We start from the raw sequence: 25,774 nt of genomic DNA, 5'->3' as shown, positions 1-25,774 counted from the left end.
GAAGAAACAATATATATATATATATATAATTGTGTAAGAATTAATATGGTTTCCTAAGTTGGGTAGCAGTTTCAAGTATGCTAATGTTATTCATCGCTTATATAGATGTTTGGAATATACTTTTGTACATTCATGTATTCTAGAATACAAGATTGATGGCCTGGTTAGTTTCATGTCAATTTGCCACCAACTACAGTCATCTTAGAGGAGGAAACTCAACTGAGAAAATGCTTCCAAAAGGTGGTGTAGGACTAGTTGGGAAGAAGAGCTTCAACAGAAGCTGAAAGGGGCTGAGATAGAGGAAGGATGGGAACCCATTATATATGGGTGTGACACTATCAAAGAATAAAAACCAGATAAATGTGAAAACTAAATAAAAGCAAGAGCATATCCTCTCTATGGATATAATAAAGTAGGTTTCCTGTCAGTCCTACTCCGAAGGTAGAAAGGCATAGGAACAGAAGAGCGCTGATAAATTCAGCTGCTCTGATAGAATATTCTAGAGTCATTCAAAGTCACTAGTTTCTTTCATAGATGGACTCGGTGGAGAGACAGCATCCTCACCTCTGTAGAGACAAATGAACGATCTGCTTTACACCATTAATTTTTTGTGGCATACCATTTCCCAGATCCCATTATGTACCTTCATCTAGTCCTGATAAGTTCCTAAGTAGCCTTAATACAGTAATCAGTTAAATATTTCCATTGCCAACATTAGGATAGATAGCACTCCTCCATCACCGTAATCAAGGTTTTGGCTTCTCATTTGATCAAAAATGATCCCGAGGCTTACCTCTGTGACAGAGAAGCTTCAAGGCACAGGAATATTGCTCTGGTGGTTTAGATGAATGTCTCCCCAAGTCTAAGCATTGAATTCTTGGTCTCCAGGTTGTGTTACCAAAAGGTGATAAGAACATGGACTAGAAACATGGACTAGAGGCAGGCTTTAGGCCATTAAGGACATGACCTCCATGGAGACTAGAGTATTTATCCTGTATCACTGCCTCCTGAGTGATGACGTAAGCGATTTCCTTAGGGCATTCACCTACCATGTGCTGTCTCTATCAATCTTGGCTCACAGTTGCCCGTCAGTCATGGAATAGAACAGCCTAAACATTCCTCCAAAAATATCCTTTCCTTACCTAATTATTTCAGATATTTTGTAGTAAAATAAAACTAACAAATTTTTAGTTTTATTCATAAAAATCATATTTAACACTGATTTACCAAAGTGGGAGTCTAGAAGCTGTAGAATGGCCCATCGGGGTAAGGAGAAGTGTTTACCGCTAGCACTGACATCAGCTGGGCATGGTAACACATTAGTAAGTGGCAGTATTTCTACAAAGCTCTATATCAAAGTTTCCCCAGAACATTCTCACTACGTCACCACCGACCTTGGGATTTACTATTTGGCTTTTCCAATCAGACTGCAACTTGTTTGAGGGGATAAAAACCTAGCACTTATGAGGTCCATGTACATGCTTGTTGAAAAAAAGAATCTCATTTATTTGAATGTGCCTGGCTGCAAGTTATCTAACACCTAACTTACATTGATACTACCAATTAAATAGACATATTGATTCAGAAGGGAGGTTAGCTCTGCTACTAAACTGGATCATTAAACAACCACATTTTTCTTTTCTTTTTTTCTCTTTTCATTTTGCCCCTGCACCCCACACTTGTAGCATCAGAGTTCTGTGTCTATGACAGTGAAAGATAAGCCAGTGTTCCCAGATGCATCCCTCCACCCCCCCCCCGCCCCAAGAAGAGATGCTTCTTCCCAAATATTGTGATCTATTCTCATTGCCTTGTTTGGGACACTTGCTTACCCTTGAATCATAGGAATCTGGAACAGGCAGGAGGGAGACCCTCCCACAGATTGAAGGAATCATCAGGCTTAATCGGATGAGGTGGTAATAGAAATTCCAGGAGCATGCACCCCAAGAGAATAAGGTGTGACTGGATCGAGGTCTCCACTTGGAAGCCAGACTATGATGATCTCATGAGATTAAAACATGTTTCAGTGCCTATGATTTATTTGTAGAAATTGTATTATTTGCTAAATTATATTAATATTTTATGTCTGACTACTTATGTAAAGATGACTCTTATTTGTTCCTTTACTAATATCGAAATATTTAATATTTAAATATTTAAGAAAGATTTTCATATTCTTGACTTTTTAAAATACCTATGCATGGGGCCATTCCTGCAGTACATTTACACCGTACCTACAAATAACAAAGTGGTTCTTAATCACCTTGTAATGATAACAGTTTATTTGTCATGTTTGATTAAATAAAAGAAAGTTTTAAAAGTTGGGGGTTAATTTTTAGTATCCTTTTGGATTCAAGTCCAAAATAACAATCTGATGAAGCACACCACATAAAATGTTGGCTCCACTGGTGATTGTGGAAGGTGTGTTCTAACATTTCTGAAGAGAAATGAACCAAGAAACTTTGAAAATCTGGACTTACATACACTTCACTTTCTGCCTGAGATTCAAAAAGCTATAGGCACTATCCAGCCTCCCTATTGCAAAAGTGGGCTCTTGTGAGAACCATTCAATGTTTCTAATTGTCCCAATCTGAGTAGGACCCAATGAAAGTTCAAACTGTAAAACTGCTGTAGAGCTGGTCTTTAGTAAAATAGGCTGCCTCACTATACATTACTTTCTTTGTTCTACAAATATAGATTGTGTCCAACTGATGTGGGTTCGACTTAGAATTCCTCAACTGTATAATGGCTCACAATGTGTATATCCATTTAACTCAGACCATCTTTTTAATTATGGGATTTTCCTGGGATAGAAATATATGATAAGAGAGCTGTATCTTTCAGTTAGGCACATGGTCAAGATGGCGGACAATGATTCTCCATGCTGCACTCCTTTTGTAAGGTGTCAGGGTGCAGGGTTATGTGTTTTGAATACCTTTTAGATTTACGACACGATGAGTTCAACTTATAGTGGTGTTATTTGGGTGGAACCCATTTGAAAATTGAAAAGTATCTTCAGAATTATGGGAAGTCTGTAGTCTGCTAAGTTGGGAACTGAGATGTGAAAACAGGTATATGTTAGAGAAGAGTCCTATGTGAAATAAATTAGTGCAACCGTCACAAAGGTTCACAAATTATAACTACATAGAAAATATGTATTTGATGAGAATACTACATAGAGAATATGTATTTGAGGAGACTGTGACATTGGAGCATAGTTTTTCACATAGCAGCTCCCAGAAATGTGTTTGATCTTGGAACAACTGTCTCTTGATTTCTATCTCCATTTATCTTTCCTCATGCTCTCTCTCTCTCTCTCTCTCTTGACCAAAATAAGTGACTACATTTTGTAACTATGCTTGGTAGCTTTCATGCTAGGGATTATTCCTGAAATTTTGGGAGCCTTTAGGGAATTGTAATTTAGGAATGACTGTTACTTGGGGGAAAGTTAATATCAACAATTTTATTGGGGGGAACACCCTCATAGAAAAAGGAAAGGGGGAATGAGATAGGGCGGTTTATGGATGGCAAACCAGGAAATGGGGTAACATTTGAAATGTAAATAAAAATTATTCAGAAGTGATGGAATGCCTTTCCTTCACCCCTTCCCCCAATTCTTCCTATTTCGTAGTATCGATTAGAAATGCGGGTAGTTTATCCTTTTCCATGCACTTTGTGTTGTTGGTGTAGGAAGCTGAAAGGGTACATCTCATCTCGGGGAAGAAGGGTATGGGGTTGGAATATGGACTGAAGCTAATCTCTGTGAAATTGAAAAGTACTGTAGAATAGTGTTGGGAGACAGAACACTTCAAGTCTGTTCATAAGGGAATGGCTGTTTATTCTGCTGTCTATACTTGTACATCTCAATCCAGCACTATCCAGGGGAACTCAGAAAGATACTGTGTGTCAGAAAACAGGAGATTTCAAGGATATATAAGATTCCAAATTCAGTTCTTTCCTGCTTTTAAATATAGAAAACAGCTAGTCTCACAATGGAAATTATACAACCCATCCAATAAAAGTATGTAGTTCTTTTGGAAGGCCAAGAACTCCTGGGAGTTGCTAGACATCTCAGACGGAAGTGATGTGGTCTGAGTAGCACATTCAACAACTCTTGTGTTTGTTCATCCATGTGTATTTGCTCCATACAGGAGGTGGTAGTTTGGTGGTATCTGAGACCAAAAGAGGAACAAAGACAAGACGAATGTGGCTGTGGTAACCTCTGAGAATTGTCTGTTGTTCACTGAGGGGGAAAGATCACTTCAATAAAAGCTGAAGTGGCAACTGATTCTGCCTCCTGTGACTTTGCTCCAGTGGTTACACCTTCTCATTGTGTTTGCACTTAAGACTGACTGCACTGCATTTTAAAAATGAACTTGATATTTCAATTAATTAATTCATTTTTTTAACTCATCGACCCACTCCATAGATAGCTGCACAATGACATTTAAAGATTCTCTATTAATTAGAACTGTTTGCATCTCCAACCTGTTATACTACTTGTAACTTTAACCATTTTTTTTTCTATTCAAAACATTTTGTTATGGGCTGTCTCTTGAATTTTCGATGAATTCTTGAATTTATTTCCCCACAGTCTAAGCCTGTGTCTACCATGTAAAAAACCCATCGCAGAGCTAAAAGACTGATGTCCATGCCCTCACACAGTCATCTCTAATAGCTTTTCCTTCATTTGGGAGGTTGTCTTAGTGACTTTGCTATTGCTATCATAAGACACCAACTTATAAAACTTGTAAAACAAACATTCACTGGAGTTCACAGTTCCAGAGGGCTGGAGGTCATGATCACTATGATAGGGTACACAGTAGGCAGGCATGGCACTGGAGCAGTACTTAGGGGCTTTGCATCTAGATCCACAGACAGGAGACAGAGACATAGACACACACAGAGACAGAAAAGTAGACAGCTACAGAGAGAGAGAGAGAGAGAGAGAGAGAGAGAGAGAGAGAGAGAAAGAGAGAGAGAGAGAAAGCCTCAAAGCCCAGCTCTAGTAACACATCTCACCTCTTCCAACAAGGCCACACTTCCTAAATCCAGTCGTTCTTAACCTGAGAATCGGGACTCTATGGCCCTTTCACAGGTGTCACCAGAGATCATTGGAAAACATAGATATTTACATTATAGTTCATACTAGTAGCAAAATTATAGCTATGAAGTAGGAATGAAAATACTTTGGTTGGGGGGGGGTCACCACAGTATGAGGAACAGTGTGTTAAAGGGTCACAACATTAGTAAGATCAGGGACCATTAGGAAGGACCTAATCCTTCTGAAAGAGTTCCTCTAACAGGCAAATCTACTGTATGAGCCTCTGTTGCCATTCTTATTCACACTAACTATAGAGCTTCCAAGGAGGAGAAGAGGATACATGAGCTCTCATTGTCTGAGAATTCTTAGCACATTATTTTGGGGTCTTATAATTATGAAGTATTAATATGTTGACTCTTGTGTCCGCGAAAGGCATTTTGTTTCCCATGCACGTTCCCATCTTTCAATTTCCTTCCTACAACGCCTGCTCAGTGTTTTATCTGATCTAAACCAGGACCAGTTAAATCTAAGTTACAACAGCCACCAACAGATTGCACTAACAGAAAATTCAATCTCCTGCTCATCTCACAAGTCATGTCCAATGGCTCCATGTACTTAGATACTACACTTGATCTTAGCCAAAAGGCCGAGAAGCGATGGCTCCATGTACTTAGAGTCCCCAGGAATATATCATAAAAAGAGCCTGTCTCAGAACCTTGTAGACAATTTCTTGCAGGGCCCTCCACTCTCAAGCTCATTTCACTTCTTCCAGCAGAGCTCTCCAAATAGCTTAAGGCAGCCAGGTAGTTAGTTAGCCTTTTCTTCCCCAGGTTGGGTGTTGGTAGTCACTTCTTTAACTGAAGTGGTCCTGAGCCCTCTGACATTTAAGTTGTCTTTTTGCTAAGGATCTTCTAATTTATCTGTATCCTGTTTAAACTGCATCACCCAGGGTTGAAACAATGTGTTGCTCTTTCTTGCTGGCAGCCTCTAATTATTTTATTGGATATTTTATTTATATACATTTCAAATGTTATCCCCTTTCCTGCTTTCCCCTCTGGAAACTCCCATCCCATCCTCCATCACCCCTGCTTCTATGATGGTGCTCCCCAACCCATCCAACTACTCCACCTCCCTGCCCTGGCATTCACCCACAGTGGGGCGTTAAGCCTTCCGAGGACCAAAGGCCTGAACTAATCTTCTAATCTACTCCCACTGAATATACTCATTTGACCAGCTATGTGAACACATTAAACACCATTTCAGAGCTCCAGATTTCCAGTCAAACCATCTGAGTCTGATGTGGAGTTTTATTGTTGCTGTTGTTGGTGGTGGTGATAGTGTGTGTGTGTGTGTGTGTGTGTGTGTGTGTGCGCGCGCGCGCGCGCACACGTGTATGTTTCTGATATGATTCAGGAAATTACAACTGATGTCATTTTGCTACAATTTCCTCATCTATTTCATAGACATTAAAAAGTACCGTCCCATTTTTTTAATGTCAGAAACCCAGCAGAATGCCCAACACAGTGAAGGTAAGAACTTGTGACCTCACACTCTCTTTTGCTTTATAAAAATTGACTTTGCGAGGACAGCTACATCGAAAGTGTTAAAGAAGAAAATAACTTTTTCTTTTAAATCTCCATTCTATTGAAACACTTTCAACAGAGGAAAAAATATCTATCATTAATATCTTTTGGACAAGGAATTGGTAGCAGTGAGTTTACTGGTTGAACTCCATGGAGTCCTAGCATCTGGAGTTTATTCTAGCAGAGTTCCTGCAATCTTTTGAATTTATGAATCCAGCTCACCAGCAGTCTAATTCTGCCTGAGTGATGGAGCTTATTACATTGCTGGCCTTACGGTTCTCAGGACACCCTCTTCTCCACTGTGCTGCCATCGTATGCCCCTAATTCATTTGACGGAGTCCTCTGTATGCTGCAGTGATAACAAGATGTTGAAGAACACCTTAAGATGCCTTTTCCCACAGCCACATGCCGTAGATCTTATTTACATGCTGTTCATGTCTTGAAGGACCTGGAATTTCTGTGTTATGTAAAGATTTTTTTCTTTCTTAATTTCTTAATGAAGTTTCTTTGTTGACCGGCAGGCAACTTTTGTGTGTGTGTGTTGAGTTTTCTTTGGGAATACTTCGAAAGACTTATTAACATAATCAAAATTGGGGCAGGCATTTGTTCACATTCTTGAGCTTTTGCACAGTCATGTTTTACTTGAGACACATTTTCACCTTTGTCCTCCTTTGGTCTCTAATCGGTCAACTACAGGGAACAATATTTGTACAAATGTGGCAATATGCATGAACTTCTGAGAAGGGCTAGGGATCAAACCTGGTAGTTCTCTACTGTCTTTTCTGCTATTCTTCTTGGTCTTTGTGTGCACTAACTATGGGACCATTAGCAAGTCATTTCATCACCTTATCCCTCATCTTTTCTTTGTGTGAATGTGTGTGTGTGTGTGTGGGGGGGGGGGTGGGTGTGTGTGGGTGCGTGCGCGCGCGCGCGCGTGCACATGTGTACCTGTACCTGTATTTGTACATAAATACATATGGAGGCCAGAAGAGGACCTGGAGTGTCTGGCTTTATAACTCTCTACCTAATTCCCTTGAGACAAGGTGTCACACTTAAACTAAGCTAGGATAGTGGCCAACAAACATCAGTAATACTTTTGTCTCTACCTTCAAAATGTGCAAGTAACCAGCACATTCAGCCATACCCATACTTTAATGTGATTGCTGGGATCTGAACTCAGATTCTGACAGTTGTGCAGTAAGTGTCCTTACCCACTGAATCACTCCACTAGCTCTCCTTTTATGTCTTTCAAAACGAATATTTCTAAAAATAAATATGGCAATATTTCTCAGACATTTTGGACAGACTGGGGTCTTAATAGAACATCGTATTTTTTTTTTTACTTTAGAATCTTTAAATACCTTTCCATTTCTTATGTATAGACCTATATATTTCTCTGTGTATGTATACCAATCTCTCTCAGAAATATATAAAAATTTTGTTTGCACATATTTGCACAACATGCTTTAAGCCTTTTGGAACTGTTTCTCAAATATATGCTGTACACCAAATGTCAGCAGTCCCTGCTACTGCAGCTGGAAATAGAGGAAAGAAAGCGATCAGAGTTTTCTACTCTCCTTGTTCTTCCTCTGTGGCTGACCCATTGAGATGTTCAGCTGCTGTAGGAGCAAGAGAACTCTAAAGGGTCTACTGGAATTTCATCTTGCAAATGCTGGAGTTAGCAGAGACCCAGGAAATATATTAAAAAGGCATGGCTTTCAGGTTTATTGGCAAACCCAAAGTAATAAAAAAGCAAAATTTGATACAACCAGGGGCTTTTCCTACTGTCATTTTCCTGCTAGCTATCTTCTCTGTAGCTGGTCTCAGCTATTTCTCAGCAAGGTTTTGGAAATCGGAAGGGGGATTGAATGCTTTACCTGAACATGCTTTTGCTTGGCTCAGGCTGATTTATATTTAAGATTGTATTCCCTCCTCCAGAGGCAGTTGGGATATTGTTCGAGTGATTGTTTAAAAATATAAAACCATGCACAAATCCAGTTACTTGAATGGAGTGAGATGCTGGCAGCTGAAGCAGGGCAGAAAGGGAAATAAAATACTGACTGTGTTAAAAATAAGAAGAGGCAGAAAAATGACAATTATGAATGGTGTGTTTGAAGAAAACAGAAAACCAAACCAAGGATAGCATACATACACAGACACACACAGACACACAGACACACAGATGCACACACACACACACACACCACACATATTTTATATATATATACATATATATATATATGCATACACATGTATAAAAATTGCTGAAATGAAAGATCCAGAGAAGATGTGATTTTTAAAGAGTCAACTGATTTTGAGCAAATTCTTTATCCTCCACTTTAAATCCTCTATTTGATTTAACAGATATAAAATCCAGGAATGATCATGGAGAAATGGATTGCTAGATTGTTACAAAGTTACTTTAAGAGAGAACTGCTCATACTTTATTCTCTGTTCCTTCTGATGCACATCTGAGAACTTTAAAAAACACGACCCCATAGCTACAGAGATGTTCTCTATGTCTTTGTGTGCCTCAGGTAAAATGGATTATGATCCTGATTTCTCAGCCAAAGAGTCAGATGGTGTATGGAGCTCTTCCTCATTCATATTTTTGCTGTCTGAGGAAATGTTCCCAGGCATTCGGGGCATGTTCACAGCAACTGAAAAATTGTTCTTGCCTTAGAGCAATAATGGGCTGGAACTGGAAAGAAATTACTTTAACTTCAAGTTACAGTAGCAGTCACAAGGAACAAACTTAGAAAGTAGAAGGAAATGAGATCAAAGACCACCATTGTTTTTTAAGAAACTTCACATCATGGTTAGGATACATAGTCTCCAGACCAACATATGTTTGCTTCCTGTTAATTTACTCTACAAAGCTGACTAGGGAATATCTTCTAGAATGTTGCCTAGACTAGATTTTCTGAATCTCTATAGCAACTGACAATTCATAGAAATGTAAACTCCAGGATGTTAAGAAACACTTCTCTTCAACTGTCAGCCTTTGTAGGGGGGGAGGGTGGCTGCCTGTCTTTGTAGTGCAGGAGTTTGGTGGGAGAGGGTGTCATGTTGCTTAGAGCCTGAACAATCTTGGGACTTCTCTGGGGTTCATTTTGTAACCTTCAGTTTACATTGCCCGATTCTTACTTTACTGAACTTAGAAGCTAAGTATTATCAGCCAAAATCGAAGCATGGCAAGATGCCTTTGACATTCAACCTAATTTAGTTCAATGACACCAGCACGCTCTGGGCCGTCATCTATTAAAATTACACATCATTTCTTCACCACAGAAGATTTTTAGATCACCAGAGACATGACTACTAAGCATCTCTGTAGGGGGCAGTTCTGATGTAAGGTCCTGTTATCCAATTGGTTCTTGATCTGTCAATACAGAAAGCCTTGAGTCAATTGTTGAACAGAAGGTACAGGCGGGACTTCCGGGTCCCTGGAGGAAAAAGAGATGCAAGGAAGGAGAGAACAGAGTTTGCCTTGTGTTAGAGAGAGGAGAACCTGGCAACCATGTGAAATCTCAAAATGGAGTAGCCACAAAGGGAGTGTAGCAACTGAAGTTTAAGGCAGGTGGAGAGACAGAGTAAGAAACTGATTAGGGCATGCTTCTCCAGGAGGGAGATAGTAGCACCCAGTAATTGTGCCAAGAAGGCAAGTTAAAATGGAAAAACTGTGTGTCTGTGTCTTTTATCCAAGGATTTAAGGGAAGCTGGGAGGGGGCTGGTACTGTGATCACTTCCTGAAGTAAAGGTGGGTAGAGCGTAAAACTATACACAACACATCACCAGCACATTTGTAGGAATCTGAGCCAAATATTAGGTCTTTGGGGAGCAAGTTTCATGGCAAGGAAATTCAAAGGCTAGAGTTCTCCTAGGAAGGAAACCAGCAGCTTTGTACATTTGACAATTCATCCGAACCCCATCTGTGCCTCCCCAGCTAGTGTGTAAAATGAGAATGAGGCGTCTGACCTGTTTGCTGAGCAATCAAACTGCATTCATTTGGTTGCTTTAAAATAGTCAGAAATCACTTGAATAAGGAATGAAGAAGAGCTGACTTTAAGAGCACACTGGGACTAGGCAGCCTGCAAGAGAACTATCTCAGTTTCATCCATGTAAGTGAATATGAAGAGACTTAAGAGGTCCCCTGCTGTTGCTGCCTCTTGAGGTCCCTCACCATAATAAAAATGGAGGTTGCATTCATTCTCGATTTGTCAGCTCTCTTCAGCTGTCTTCCTAGGGTTACAGGTGAATCCCCTGATGTTAGATGTTGTATATTCTTTTTAGACTAGCTGTGAAAAAATTCTTTACCTCACTTTCCTCAAGTGTGAAATTCAAATACAAACAGTGTCTATCACACAAAATGTGAGGATTAAAATGGTCACAATTAAAGAGCTTTGCACCAGTCTGAGACGCACAGCTGAAAGGTGTTCACTGCTGCAGTTTAATTTCATAAGTCTCAAAAAGAATGTTGCCTGTTCTTTTTACCTCCCATTTCATAATTTTGATACTTAATCTTGATGATAAATTGGACCAGAGAGAGGAATGCCTAGGAGATTAATGGAGCACATCTCTGCGTGTGTGTCCGTGAGCCTGTTTTAGAGATTATCAGATCAGGAGAGCAGTACTTAATCAATGGTGTAATCCATGGATGGAGTCAATCTTGGGGTAGACTACTGGGGGGAGTAGAAGCTGTAGAAGATGGGTAGTGGGAGTCTCTCTCTCTCTCTCTCTCTCTCTCTGTGTGTGTGTATGTGTGTGTGTGTGTGTGTGTGTGTGTGTGTGTGCACTCGAGCACCTGTCCATGAGAGAAAGAGGAGGGGGAGAAGAAGAGATTTGAAGGATAGATCTTGCTCTGCCCCTTCTTACCCACCCTGCCTGCTTCCTGGCTGTCAGAGATGAACATATTTGCTCTGACATGTGCTACATTCTGTGTGACGCTCTGCGTCACCATGCCCCAAAAACAGCGGTCAGTTGACCCTACATTAAAATCTCTAAAATGATGTTCCCTTCCTCCCTTAACTTGTTTTTCTCAATTATTTAAGGACAGCCATGAACACTATAATACAAGTATCATCAACACTGATGTATGAGAGATTTTTCCTTACATGCCAACAAAGCACCAGAACCACACATATGAGTTGCTCCTCCCATGGAGATGTATGCTCTCCCTACACAAAGTACTGCACTGAAGTAATGTATTACTGCATTTCTCCCTTTCTTGGTAATAAGTTTATTACCAAACTAAGCAAGGCTTTATTTAGTTCTATGTAGAGCCTCTGAGGATTCAGCTAGGGAAGCAGTAATTTTGCCAATGTTATAGACACGGCACTCTCAGATGAACAGTTTTCATCCACTAACTTATTTCCAGGTGAAGTTGAGTCTTTGCCAATGGTCTAACATACTATATGTTGGCTCCATCACTATTGAAAAGGCTCACCAGGACTTAATTCCAGCCATCTGCTGAAAGTTTAAGGATGGGATTATTTGGAACAAGCACCAGGAAACCAAATAGGTTCAACTCCTAATTTGTCGGCGCCACATGCACCTCTTACTGTATATTTAATGCAGTGCTTCAAAATGAGAAAATTTTGACAGAAAGACTTACCATAATATTTTATAATGCCAATAAAGCTCATCCACATGTCCAATTTATAATTTTATGCCTGTTAATGTATTCTAATTTTGGCTAGATTGGTTGAATAGGCTGAGTTTACTGAAATATTCAGATCATAAAATGTCTGTCCCAATTAAAGAAATTTCAAATTTGTTTTATTGCAATGGTGTTGGGCTTGACATTGAGCTCAGAGTTTTGGTTTGTGGCCATATTCGCAGAGAAATGCAATTTAAGTGACAGTATTGTACATAAAATGCTGCCTTTTCTCAGATGTCTCACCGAAGTGTTTTACCAAACCACTATAGATCAATAGTGGAGTGAAAGTTTGTCTAATTAAATGTAAGGGCTGAGGAAAAGAGAAAGTTAAAAATCTTGGAGAAGGACAATGACTCCTTAAGGCTGGCAAGGTGTCTGAAAACAAATCCCACTACATGTAGAGAACCGTCAAGCACCACTACCCTGTGCTAAAGGGACTGGTCCAGCAGGAAAGACGGACCCAGAAAAAAAAGAGTTGTCCTTTATGGGATGCCTCTTACTTAAAAAAATGTAGTGTAGCGGGGACGTGACTGTAATGAGAATTGATTTTTTTTTTAAATGCATGCGGAAAGACTTCTAGAAAATACACAACTTTGAACATTTTGAATGAAAAGATACCAGGAGATGACAGCGTATTTATACCCACAAAACAGACGATGCTGCACTTACACGTTCATTTGAAAGAGCAGCAGCAAGACCGAGATAGGATGAGCGGGTCTGCTTTCCTGTATGGATACAGTTGCTTTAGTACAGGGAAGAATGAAGCATGGCTGGCTAGCTTTGATGCTGGGGGTTGGCGGAGCTATTCTATAAACCCAGTGAGTAGAGTATGACACACATAGCAGGTGCTTAGTACATATCCCAGAAATAACGATGTAAAGGGCCGTCAGCATCGGGAACTGTTTCTGATGCTTTGATGCACACATCCTGGGTGGGTAGGTGCGTGAGTGCGACTTGCCGGGAACTTAAAGCAGTGCAGAGAAAACTACACACTACAAGTCAGTGTCACTAGAATGCTCTCAAAAACCTCTTCATTACTGGCTGAGCACTGATGTCTAGAACATGTTTTTATCATTTTACAAAAAAAAAAAAAACAAAAACAAAAACAAAACAAAACAAAAAACCAAAAAAGAAAAAAAAAACAAGGAAAGAAAAGAAAACTAAATTAAGGAGTAAAAATATCTCCCATCAATGCCATCTATAATGGAAAGCTAACATTACAACTGACATTTAATTATAGAGCCAGCCTTTTTATTGCAACAACTAAGTAGTTAGGGGACGACAAGACACAAGGCAGTACTGTGTTAGGAAGTATGAGGTCTCTGGAGATAGGTGACCAGCTTTAATTTAAAACCTGCATCAGTTCAGCCTTTGACAAACACAAACTAATATTTTTTTGTGGAAGAAAGTAATATTAAGAGTTGAACCCAGGGCCTTAGTAGGCTTGAGGCAACTCCTGGACCACTGACAGGCCTCCTCATCCAAAGCCTCAAGGCTTTATCTGTATTAAGAGTTCCTAATAGTGTCTTCTCTTTTAGAGATGATAAGTTTGAAAGTATTTTGTAAACTGCAAGGCACTGTGCAAATATTAGTTATCATGTTAACACTGTGAGATGATTTAAAAAAAAAAAAAAAACAACCAAAGGAACAACACATTGCTGGCGAAGTTTGAAGAGCTTTCTAATTTGGGAGTTGTTACAGACACCATTAAGAATTGAGACACACAGTACTAAATTTAGTTTAAAACAAACAAGAAAATGAAATGTGATCCAACCTTGAAAGAATGTAGTCGGCTGCGTGTGAGCAAAGGACTCGGAGAAACCTAGAGAGTCATATTTTGATGAGCGAGCCAGAGGTTATAGTCAGTAAGAAAACAGGCAGGAGCTTTACAATGTCAAGCAGTAGTGCAAAGGGCACTTCTATTTTGAGCCTGTACAAAGAGGCCATGGCTGCTTCGCTCCTTTTGGCACATTGTCTATGGAGTACCCTTATGGGCACTGCAGGTCAGCAAGTGGGGCATGATACTCTCTCTCTCTCTCTCTCTCTCTCTCTCTCTCTCTCTCACACACACACACACACACACACACACACACAATGCAGATTCTATCTATGAGTGTCATCGGAGGACAACAGAGTGCCACATTTAGAGTTTTGTAGGTCAACAAAATGTCCTTTGGCTATTTTTGTCCTTGTGTCCTGGGGTTTGGGACATGTCACCTCTGCAGATTATTTACTTCTGTGTCCATATGCACAGAAAGGAAGCACAGGAGAGATCCTGACAGTAAATAGAGGAGAAAGGCTGGAAGAATGTAGTGATAAAGAAAAGTGACTTACAAAATGCTTGGTTTCTTCCTTCCTCCCTCCCTTCGTTCTTTCCTTCCTTCCTTCCTTCCTTCCTTCCTTCCTTTCTTTCTTTCTTTCTTTCTTTCTTTCTTTCTTTCTTTCTTTCTTTTAACTTTTTTTTGAGATAGAATCTCTATCTGTAGGCTACCTTCAAACTTTCCTCAGCTTCCTACTTGACTCGGCCTCCGCTGTGCTGAAATCATAGGCATGAGTGGTCACCTCATGTGTCAAATGACAAAATTTACAGGGCAACTTTTTAAAGAGTAAAGCAAGACTTCACCTACTAAGATTTAAATAGGAGCCTTAAATACCAGGAGTAGGAAGACATGCATACAATAGACAAGCTTTTCTCAGCAGTAGGCTCTACCCCAGATTTTGGTGAGATGTAACCCTAAATACACTTCTAGACTGCCACCTTCCCCCCATACAGAGGCACACTTAGTCCAGGGGACGGCATGATGGCTCCATTTCTTGCTCCCTTCTCCCTTTCCTTGATACTCCCTTGTGAATCTTTACCTTTGCACAGCAGAGGAGGGGCAATGGGAAGGACATCAGATTCTGTATGATGATTCGCTGTTTAATTAAGAATCAGACAATGACCATCTTCCATCATTCTCCATCAGTCTTGCTAGAACCTGGGCCCAACTGCCCACTCAACAAGCTGCCCTCATAAAGATGTTCAGATCTCCCTTGGAGTGGGCAGGTTTTCACTGACCCTTTTTCATGGTCTGGGTTTTCTTCCTAATTTCAACTTGCCTCACAAATCAGTTGGGCAGAATATTCTTCCTTAGGTCATTCTGGTGCACTGCAATGTATTCAACAATCAGCTGTGTACATAAAGTATTTATGATTGATAGTGAATTGCTTTAAATTCTCTAAAATCAATGCTTTTAAATGTAAAAGTTAAAATAAGGGCTACGGTTAAAGCAAAATGGAAAACCAAGAATTTGAATATCAGTATGAATAATTAAAAAAATTTTTTTCATTTCGAACTTATAATTGTATCATTTTCTCCTTTCCTTCCTCCTATCCATCTCATGTAGCCTTCCTGATCTTTCTTAAGTTTATGGCCTCTTTTTCTTTAATTCTTCATATACATTATGTAATATAATAATGTTTTAAGTTCTGTTAACATTGTACAAATGTTAAAATGTCTAAACACTATTTCAGTATAGGGAGCTAGCTTGCAAACTCCAATGAGACAAATGCTGGAAATCACGTCAATGTTCAGGAATGCAGTGGTGGAGAACACTGGTCTCCAGTTGATGGCTGTGGAGGAGACTTAGGAGTTGGAGCCTTGCTGGAGGACATCAATGGCGCAGACCTTGAGGATTTAAAGCCATATATCACTCTCATTTTGTTCTCTCTGTTTCCTCCTTGGGATTTTAAATGTGAGCTCCCAGCCTGCTGCTCTATGCACTCACTCATGTCTGCCTGTTGCCACACTTCCTTGCCACAATGATAAGATGATAATGGACTCTTACCCCTGTGGAACCATATCCTCAAATAAGCCCTGGAAGGCTATAAAGCTACAAGGATATACGGTGTCTTGGTTATGGGATTTTATCACAGCTATAGAAAAGTAACGAAGTCAGGCAGAAAGGCAGTAGTGATACACAACACAAGGAAATGAAATGCGGACATTGAAATTAGAAAGGAAAGAACACTTACATGGGTGTGATATATTCTCTTAAGCCAAATATACAAGTGATTTGTGTCTTTTAAAAATTAAATAATATACATCTGTTTGTGTGTGCGTGCGTGTGTGTGCATGTGTGTGTGTGTCTACGTGTCTGTGTGCTCATTCACAGGCCATGGTACATGTTGGAAGGTCAGAGGACAACCACCTGGGGGAATCAATTCTCTTCTTCTACCATATGTATTCCTGGAATCAAACTCAGGGTCTTAGGCTTGAAGGCATTCCCTTTATTTACTGGGCTACTTTGCTAGCTCCAATTTTCTTTTCAAGGACTCTGAAATTAGGAACTATTTAACAACCAATGTCTAAAGAATTTGGTAGTTGCTAAGTAGATGAATCAGTTGTAATGTAAGATGTTGTCTGAGTAGAAACTGTAGTTGTGTGTAGTAGGAAAGGCTTACGTTCATCTCTTTGCCCTCTAGTTGTTTGAAATACCACAACTGTACAATCTATTTTTCCTTTAAGTTTAATATTATTTAAATATTATTAATATTAACTAATATTAATATTAATATTAATTAATATTAATAATATTCTACTGTCATATTATTGCTCAATGCATTTGTCTTGCAATGTAATTTGATGCAATGTTAACCCCGAAACAAAAATGGTGTACTGGAAATATTTTATCTCTCACCACAGAGAATGAACTAAAAGCATAGGGACTTGAGAACTTTTCAATATTGGTGTACAGAATTGTTAGATACAGAAGCTGCTGAGATACTCTCATAGGTTGGGAATGGCTTTCCTTACAGCCAGTTACATGGTGAAATTTCAGGGTGAGTCTCTAAAGCCAAGCAGGCTTTTGGGGATTCTGCATCCGCTGAAGGTAGAGAGATATCTAGAGGTACCCGGATAAAGCCTGTGTCATAAAAAGTGACAAGAGAGGATTCTTGCCCCAAGGTGAGCCTAATCAGCATTTTTCATTCATGGGGTAAGTGGGTGGTTGCGATCAATCTAAATGACTGCAGACTGTGGAGGCAGGGACAGATGGGACTTCAGGTAAGATCTAGATGGACTTTGATTGATGCTGAGGTAGGCTGAGATGTGGAAGATGCCAGGATGGGAGTGAATGAATTCTGTAACATAGTTTGAAATAAATCTGTGGAGAACAAAGGTCAGGCTATGATAGGTTGAAAATATATTCCTCTCCAAGATCTATTTTCTTTCTAATTCCTGTAACTATTCCCTGTAAGTAATATAAAAAACAATATTGTTTAACTAAAGACCTGAAGAACAGAACAGTGGTTATCCTATGTTATTAACAGCTGAATGGTCAAGGAAGTATTTAGCTCAGGGTTGGTTACCTAAATCCTAGAGATTGAAATTAGAAAACATTGAAGATTAGGTCAAACTAGAAAATGAGTTTTAAAACTGTGAACAAATGTGGATGGACATAACATGTACCTCACTCACTAAGGACAAACCTTCTATCCATCACTTGAAAACATTCCTCTGTTCTAGCTATAGGGCATTGTGGTGTTAATGGTATCTTTTTTTTTTTTTTTTTTTGGTTCTTTTTTTCGGAGCTGGGGACCGAACCCAGGGCCTTGCGCTTCCTAGGTAAGCGCTCTACCACTGAGCTAAATCCCCAGCCCGTTAATGGTATCTTTAAGCTAAAAAACAGTAAATAAAGGTGCCTTGTCCTGGTCAATGAACTTCTGGCCTGGAGTAAATCGCTGTGATTTAATTTCCTGTTACCTGGCAGGGACAAAAAGGGTGAGAGGTTGCTCATGACACAGCTTTACCCCTGCACTCAATCAAGCAGCCTGTGAACATATATATCTGCCCTACCCTTGGCGAAGCATGAATGAACACACAGTCTAGAAGTGAAAAGGTGTTTAAGCGATACCAAACGTTGCTTACATGTAAACTACACATGGAAGTTAAAGATGCCCGAGGTGCTTTCAGATACTATTTGACCAGGGAGAATGCCCTGTGTATAGTAGATTCAGACAGACTGAAATATGAGACTCCTTGTACTACATCTTACGTATGCTATGTCTTTGAACTTTTGTTCTATAATATATAGATACTTATATATTATAATATATATCTTATGAAGATGTAGTAACAATATTAGACAATATATGTATATCCAGTGACTTTGGCAAGGGGTCTATCTATGTAAATTTAGCCATAACATCAATTTGGATGCTATATTCCCAAATAGGAGTTTTGGTACATTGTACATCTATAAAACGACGATACTTTGGGGCAGACCATGTTTTTCCAGTTATCTTTAAATCATGCTTACTATTACTCCTTTAGATCACTCATGGTTATTGCTTTCTCAAGCAGGGATCAGTGGAAGCTAATCCAGACACTGAAGTAGATGAGTAGAGTCTTGACAAAGACAAAGCTACTTTAAAGAGGAAGGGGATCACGGCGGGTACTGATGTTAACTTGCAGTGTAGCACCTTTGGGCTCAAAGGATAGGCAAAGATTTGAGAAATAATTGTGCAAGACTCACAGATATTGTCTAAATATTTGGAAGCGGGACAGACTAAGCAGGGTTAGAAGGTTGAAATATTATTACCTGAGATGATTATCATCGATAGGTCCATGGAAACCCATTTCTTCTTTCCTGTAAAGAAGGCAATGGAAGATTATCCAACTGATGTTTATTGCGCCCTACACAACTAAATACATTAATATAAATCTGACCTTCAATATTGGGGTAAGATTGTTTTACAATTAATATTTTCAGGCATGACATATTTAGACAGAACTGCTCTCAATTGGTTCTTATTTACACAGACCAAAGCCTACTGACATTTTAGTTGGTTTGCCATAGGAGTGGAATCCAGAACCTACTTACGGGGTTTTCTCAGCAAGGTCTCTATTTGTTTTAATACTGCTATGCTGTTGAAATTTAAGACTGCCTGTTCCAAGTGTGATACTTACTAGGTAAAGTTATGACTGTGGATGAGCATCCTAGCTGCATTTTCTTAAATCTCCATTGGTCTAGTTTATTATGTTGTCTAACCATAGTGGCATGAAGCGTCCATAAATATAGAGTTATCAATTTTTCCATATTTTTGCATACTGTTGAGAAAGTCATTCTTTCTTAGTTTCTGTTCATCAGAAAAATAAAGGAATTGAGGTAATATATTTGAGGAGAATTTTCACTCTAAGGGGGAAAATAATATTAAGAATTTGGTATAAAATTACCTCATGGAGTGTGAGAAGAAAAAATACATCGTTGAAATAAAAGAATTGCAGAAGTACTAAGAACCTATTCCGAACCCACCAGGGACACACGTGTGCACCCTACACACACACATGTGCACCCCCCCCCACGCACATACGTCATTGTGTCATTGGCACCGAGGAAGAACCATTCACATTGCCTGATGACAGTGTACCATGTTTACTGTGAGTCAGGGCAGCAGTAAAGAACCTGCGAGTCACTGAGGCTAGGAATTGATAGAAAGATAAGCATCCAAATGGCTAGGATTTGAAGTTGTTTCTTAAGTCTCCAGACTTCCAGATGACAGAATACAGTGTTTTATAACATCTAGAATGTCTAAGAACATCATAACAAAGGCTACCATTATGGGATAAAATACATTCCCTTAGGCAGATAAGCATTGACTAGATAGATCACTCTTCAAAAGTTAGTGTTTTCTTGAGAGCTTTACCATTCTTCAGGCCAAAAGATTCTCAGGGTTACTTCTGCGTCATGAGATTGAGACTCTAGAGTGGTCTTGATCTTCAGCAAGTGAATGGAATAAAGCTCTGTGTTGGAAGAAATATTGATTTCCAAAGTGTAGTTGTTGGACTCCTGTGGGTCTTTAACACCATTTAGGAATCTATGAAGTCCTAACGTCTCTAGCTTTGTAGCCTACCATAGGTCTGCATTTCTTCTTGTACCTCGACCATCACAACAGATTGCAAAAGCATATGGGAATGTCCAGTTCTCTTCTACCCAGTCAAGATATATGCAAAAATAGTAAAGTCTTCTCTCTAAATTGTATTGGACAATGTTGTTACTTTTCCTTTAAAATATGTTACTTATTTGAAAATAAATCAATACATTCTTAAATTATTTAAAGCTAATTGCACTAACTCTCAGATTTATTTTAATATGCTAAGTATTAATAAAAGCATAGTTAACATACTAAAAATGGGACATGGGGTTTCCAAATTGAGTATAAAGGGTTCAGACTCAAAAATTTTTATTACTGTGGATTATGAATTTAAGTATCCCTGAAAAAGGAATGAGGCATTTAATAACAGTGAAATGGAACAAAAATATTGGTTTCTGATATCACAGATATATATTGTCTGGGAGCCAGAGGAGCTAATACCCTCCAGGTTTTCAGATTTTTTATTTGGTGTGGCTTGGGCTGACCAAATAGGAATCTAATGCCTACTTTTCAGAGGTCTGAATCCCTTCATCTTACATTGGATTTGAGCTTTGAGTAAAACTTGACAGGCAATCAATACCAATGGGTGCCATGCCATTCACCTTCATTCAGTTCAGCCTCTACTGTAACCCAAGGACCACAGAGAGTGGCGTGCACACACACACACGATGGAATGGAGTAAATCAGAATGGAGACAGATGCGGAGAAGATCCTCTATTGGCACCGGTGTGAAATATTACATTTTGAAATATTATCTCTTGGTAGCTGGTTGAAACTTCATCGGTTAGGTATATAAAGTGTGAAAATATCTCTCAGTATTTCACTGGAGTGTGGTTTGCCAGAAACAGTAGATAACACAGCTAAGCGTCATGTTCAGAGCAAACAGATTTATGAGTGTTGGCCAATCTCAGTAAACCAGGCTAATTGAGAGAAACTCCAAGATACATCTGCAAAACACAATCTAGACTAATTAATATTTCTCAGATGAAATATTAAAATAAATAAGACATTGATGATTTGTAGTCTTATTTATAGTTTTATTGTCTTATTTATAGTTTTGAAAAACAGAATTTTTAGAAGCACGTATATTACTGTATTTACTTAAGTGAAAAAGAGACATAGTACTTGAGATCCTGAGCAATTGATATAGTTTCTTTTTTTTTCTTTCTTTCTTTTTTCTTTTTTTCCGGAGCTGGGGACTGAACCCAGGGCCTTGCGCTTGCTAGGCAAGCGCTCTACCACTGAGATAAAATCCCCAACCCCTTTGATATAGTTTCTAGTTTAGTTTCCATGTTAAACCAAACAGTGTAGTTGGCACCATAACCAGTAGCTCTAACCTGTGCTTAGTAAGACCTAGAAGGAGCAAGTTTTCCATATGAATTCTGGAAATGTTTTTATTTTGTCTAATATGACTCTGTGTTACAGTTAACTGGGGGTGCATTATAAACTATATTTGCTAAGAAGTTTAAAAGTCCTTCACTAACGTAGAACAGAGCATCACAGAACAATGAATGCTGATTCCGGGCAAGAGGCTCTCCGTAAAGGACTTCGGGATTGCCTTCATTGAATTTCCACAGTTCAAGCAAGAGTAGGATTTTTGCCATTAAAGAATTTAGACTTTTCAACAAAATAATTTTGACTCATTAATTATGTACTGTTTTACCTTTGATCATAGAAATAAGTTATTGTTTTAATCATCCATATTTGTGGTGATTTGATGCATGTATTTACTGATTGATAATCAAGTTAAGCTATTTAACATTTCTGTTTTTTTTTAAGTAATAAAAAAAAATCATCGCACTTTGTCACACTGTCTTGGAGAGAGTAGATGTAGAGTAGAAACAGTCATACTTCTGACATAAGTTCAACTTTACTGTTTCTCTGTTCTAGCAAACCCCATACTACTTGATTAAGAAATTTCACAATACTTGGTACTGTGAAACTGTGAATGACTCTGCCCTCAAGCATCATAGTCCAGGGCAGAGGAACAAAAAACTGTCAAAGAGCAACCTAATCAGACTCATCAGCTTATGCTGTGTCCCCTACTACTGCATTTAAAGTAACCAATTATCGTGTAAAATTCTACCTCCACAGCACCAAGGACTTGTAGGAGTCATGAACTCTGTGTGATTATTAAAAACTGGAATCTTCATTAAATGACACAGAAAGTTAATTAAAAGATAATTAAGAGGAATGTGGATTTTTGAATATCTGATATTCTCTACTTATTAAGTACATCTGGAAGGCTGAAAACTGGTCAATGCCAGGTCAAAGATATTAAGAGTTTCTCTTGGGGCAGTAAAGTCTTTGCTTTATTTGAGGAGTTAGTTCTTTATATAATTCACAGTCTCCCGACATCGAATCAAGAGAAGGAAAAAAAATCAGTCTCTAATATATGCATAGATTCATTAAGTGTACCGGATCTGTGCAGGAAATGCTTGACTACAAATGGAATTTATATTTACACTGCCGCGCACTGAGACAGCCTGGATGGAAGGCTGAGATCATTAGACACAGATTCTAAGTAAACAGCAACAGGCTGCACAATTATCACTTTAGAAAACTAATTAGCTGACTCCTTCATCCTCTTTACACAAAACAGATTCTCTGAGAACAAGAGCAATTGAGACCGCACTTTAGCCAATGGGAGATTTTTGGAAAGATAACAATGGAAATGAATAGAAACATAAGACTGATCATTAGGACAAGGCTGCTGGCAAACGAGCCTTCTCCTGAAGAGGGTTCCTCCATCAGGGAGATGCCTCTCCCTGCCTCTTTTAACCTTTACTTTCCCACTGGACTGGGTTTTATCTCCTGCAGGACTGGTCCTATCAGAGTGGACAGCCTCTGCTGCTTAATGGCCAGCATGTGCCTAGGGTCGGAGGCAGCTGTTTGTCCCTCAGATGGGTCAGCCAAAGTGAGCCTGCCGAGGTCTACCCAGCTTTCTTCTCCACGGAGTTGGACCTACCTTGTTTTGTGCATTTCCTTCCTTCACTTTTCCACTGGGTTCTTGCTCCCACAGGTTGAGCATCCAGAAACCATGGCACTGCTCTGGCTCTCCTAAAGCACACATGATTTTCTCTCATAGGAAAAGAACTCAGGGTGACATGACTATTATCTGCCCCTGTCCTTGTTTATGTATGAGGAGAGTTCTCCATAACAGGATGCAATGAAAAGCAAAGGGGGCGTCATTGACAAAGGCTCGCATCTCTGTGTAATGGCTAAATCCTCATCCACTGTCCTCAGCTCCTCTTCCTACAAGCTGCAGTTCTTCCTACTGAAACTTCCCGGATGCATTAAATAAATTGTCTGTAACTATGTATTTGCTGTGGCCCATAAACTAAATTGTCTGTAGCGGAGCACACTTTCAATGAAGAATCAACATTCCCATGGCATTTTCTGCCAGAGAGACAGAATGAGAGAGTGAGAGTGAGAGAGCGAGAGAGAGTGAGAGTGAGAGAGTGAGAGAGAGCGAGAAAGAGAGAGAAGCAGAGAGAGAGGAGATATGAAGATTATCATGGAATAATAGTTGTTGGCTCACGTTGAGGATTTCAGTATTTTCCAAGTTGGGGATGTTTTCTTACTTAGGGCAATTTCTAGGGCAGTATCCTAGAGCTGGAGTACAGCTCAGTGCTAGAGCAGCTGCAGAACCTGCTGGAGCTCTAGGTTTATTCTCCCAGAGTACAGAACAAACAACACAGCATATAATAATATACTACATTTTCATGCACCAAGGAAACAAATCTGCTTTTCAAAAAAAATAACCCATTTAAAGTTTTCACTCAAAATTTTAAGACAAATCCTTTTTACAAGGACGGTGAATTTCTCTTTGGAGAAATTCGAATAACGCCACAGTTCTGTGCATCATCTCTAAAGCTAAGCTCTCACTTCAGCTGCACTGCTCTTGTAATTGGATGACTCACGGGAGAAGGGAGGCAATGAATTAACCGGGCTGTCATGCTCTTTCCCTAGAACCCTTCCTTGGTATCTAGGCAAGAATTTAGTCATCTTCTTTCTGGGGAACTCTGAACTGAAAACCATTTTATGTATGTCTTGCAAGCTCTACGTCTCTGCTAATTTTTTGTTGTTGATTCTCTCCCTCTCCCTCTCCTCCTCCCTTTCCTTCTCCCTCTTTCTCTCCTCCTCCCTTCCCTTCTCCCTCTCCCTCTCCCTCTCCCTCTCCCTCTCCCTCTCCCTCTCCCTCTCCCTCTCCCTCTCCCTCTCCCTCTCCCTCTCCCTCTCCCTCTCCCTCTCCCTCTCCCTCTCTCTTCCCCCACTCTCTCTCTGAGACTATGCCTTTCTATATAGCCCCGGTTGTCTTAGAACTTGCTATGTAGACCAGGGTAGCTTTGAACCCACAGAGCTCTATCTGTCTCTGCCTCTTGAATGCTGGGATTGATGACATGTCCACCATTTATCCTTTTATTGTTATCATAAAGTAAGTGTTCATTGGCAGTTACTGAGTTTGGTACCATGCCATATCATCCAACTATGAATGACATGTCAACTTACATAGATGTTACATAACATACCCTTTACAGACAAAACACTAAGGAGGCAATGGCAGCTTACATCAAAACTTAAAACCAAGAAAACAAATTAAAAACAAAAAATAATTTTGCCATTTAGGTACTTCTGAAGAGAAATATTAATTAAATATATATTTACCTGCTAGTGTAACATTTCTAACTTGTAGATGAGAATTCCTCATGTGCCATTGATAGGGTTCAGGGTATCCTACCCCCAAATGATACATTAGCCCTGAAAGGGGTTCTCTGTTCTCCCACTCTTGTTCTCTCTAGGAACTAGCTAGAAAATCCTGGAAGACCATGGAAGCTCTGGGGTGGTCTAGTTATCAAAGAGTATACATGGAGGGAGCCAGGAGTCCATATATATATATATATATATATATATATATATATATATATATATATATATATGTAGCAGGGGATGGCCTTATATGCCATTAGTGGGAGGGGAGGGAGGCTTGATGCCCCAGTGTAGGGAGATGCTAGAGCGGTGAGTCAGGAGTGGGCGAATGATTGGAGGAACACCCTCATAGAAGCAAAGGGGAAATGGGATATGGAGTTGGAGGAGTAACCAGGAAGGGGGATATCATTTGAAATGTAAATAAATAAAATGACAAATAATAAAAAATAAAATAAAATGTGAAAAACATCTTGGCAGACCTCTCTCATTGTTCTCTTTTTGCTGGTAAACCCTTAAGTGCTGATGTCTGATCTCGTGTCCAGATATCATGAAGCACATATCTGAGCACATAGGTTTATGAGCTACCCCATTCTGTTAGCAACAGATTGTACCCTTTGTTCTCTATCCATACACAAAACAGCACAAAGGTGTCATTTCTTTAGGCTCTCCTTCCTGAAGGCTCCCACATCATCCAGGACTTACAGTGAGCAAATTTCCCTGCCAGTCTTTGGCTAATCTCTTTTGGTAGAAGGATCTCAGCCGCAAAGCTAACAACAGGCCATGAAAGGTATTATTTTTCTCTCTCACACCAGAATCTAATTGAATGCATCAGTATTGATGCTGTAAGACAATGTTTATTAAGAACAC

The 25,774-nt window shown here is 39.5% G+C and overlaps 1 protein-coding gene and 1 pseudogene across 2 annotated transcripts in view; both read right to left on the bottom strand.

The window, feature by feature from the left end:
• B3galt1 (Beta-1,3-galactosyltransferase 1) overlaps positions 1-25,774 on the bottom strand; it is a 582,026-nt gene that overhangs the window by 133,120 nt on the left and 423,132 nt on the right. For both annotated transcript variants that reach the window (NM_001434404.1, XM_087653542.1), the window contains 1 exon segment: positions 18,865-18,912. The gene's annotated coding sequence lies outside the window, so the exon portion shown is untranslated.
• On the bottom strand, positions 5,537-5,699 carry LOC120102112 (U2 spliceosomal RNA; annotated as a pseudogene).

Source organism: Rattus norvegicus, chromosome 3 (assembly GCF_021556685.1).
Source record: "Rattus norvegicus strain SHRSP/BbbUtx chromosome 3, alternate assembly SHRSP_T2T, whole genome shotgun sequence".
Taxonomy (NCBI): Eukaryota; Metazoa; Chordata; class Mammalia; order Rodentia; family Muridae; genus Rattus; species Rattus norvegicus.
The sequence above is the reverse complement of the archived record's forward strand: the minus strand, read 5'-3'. Positions and strand labels throughout refer to the sequence as shown.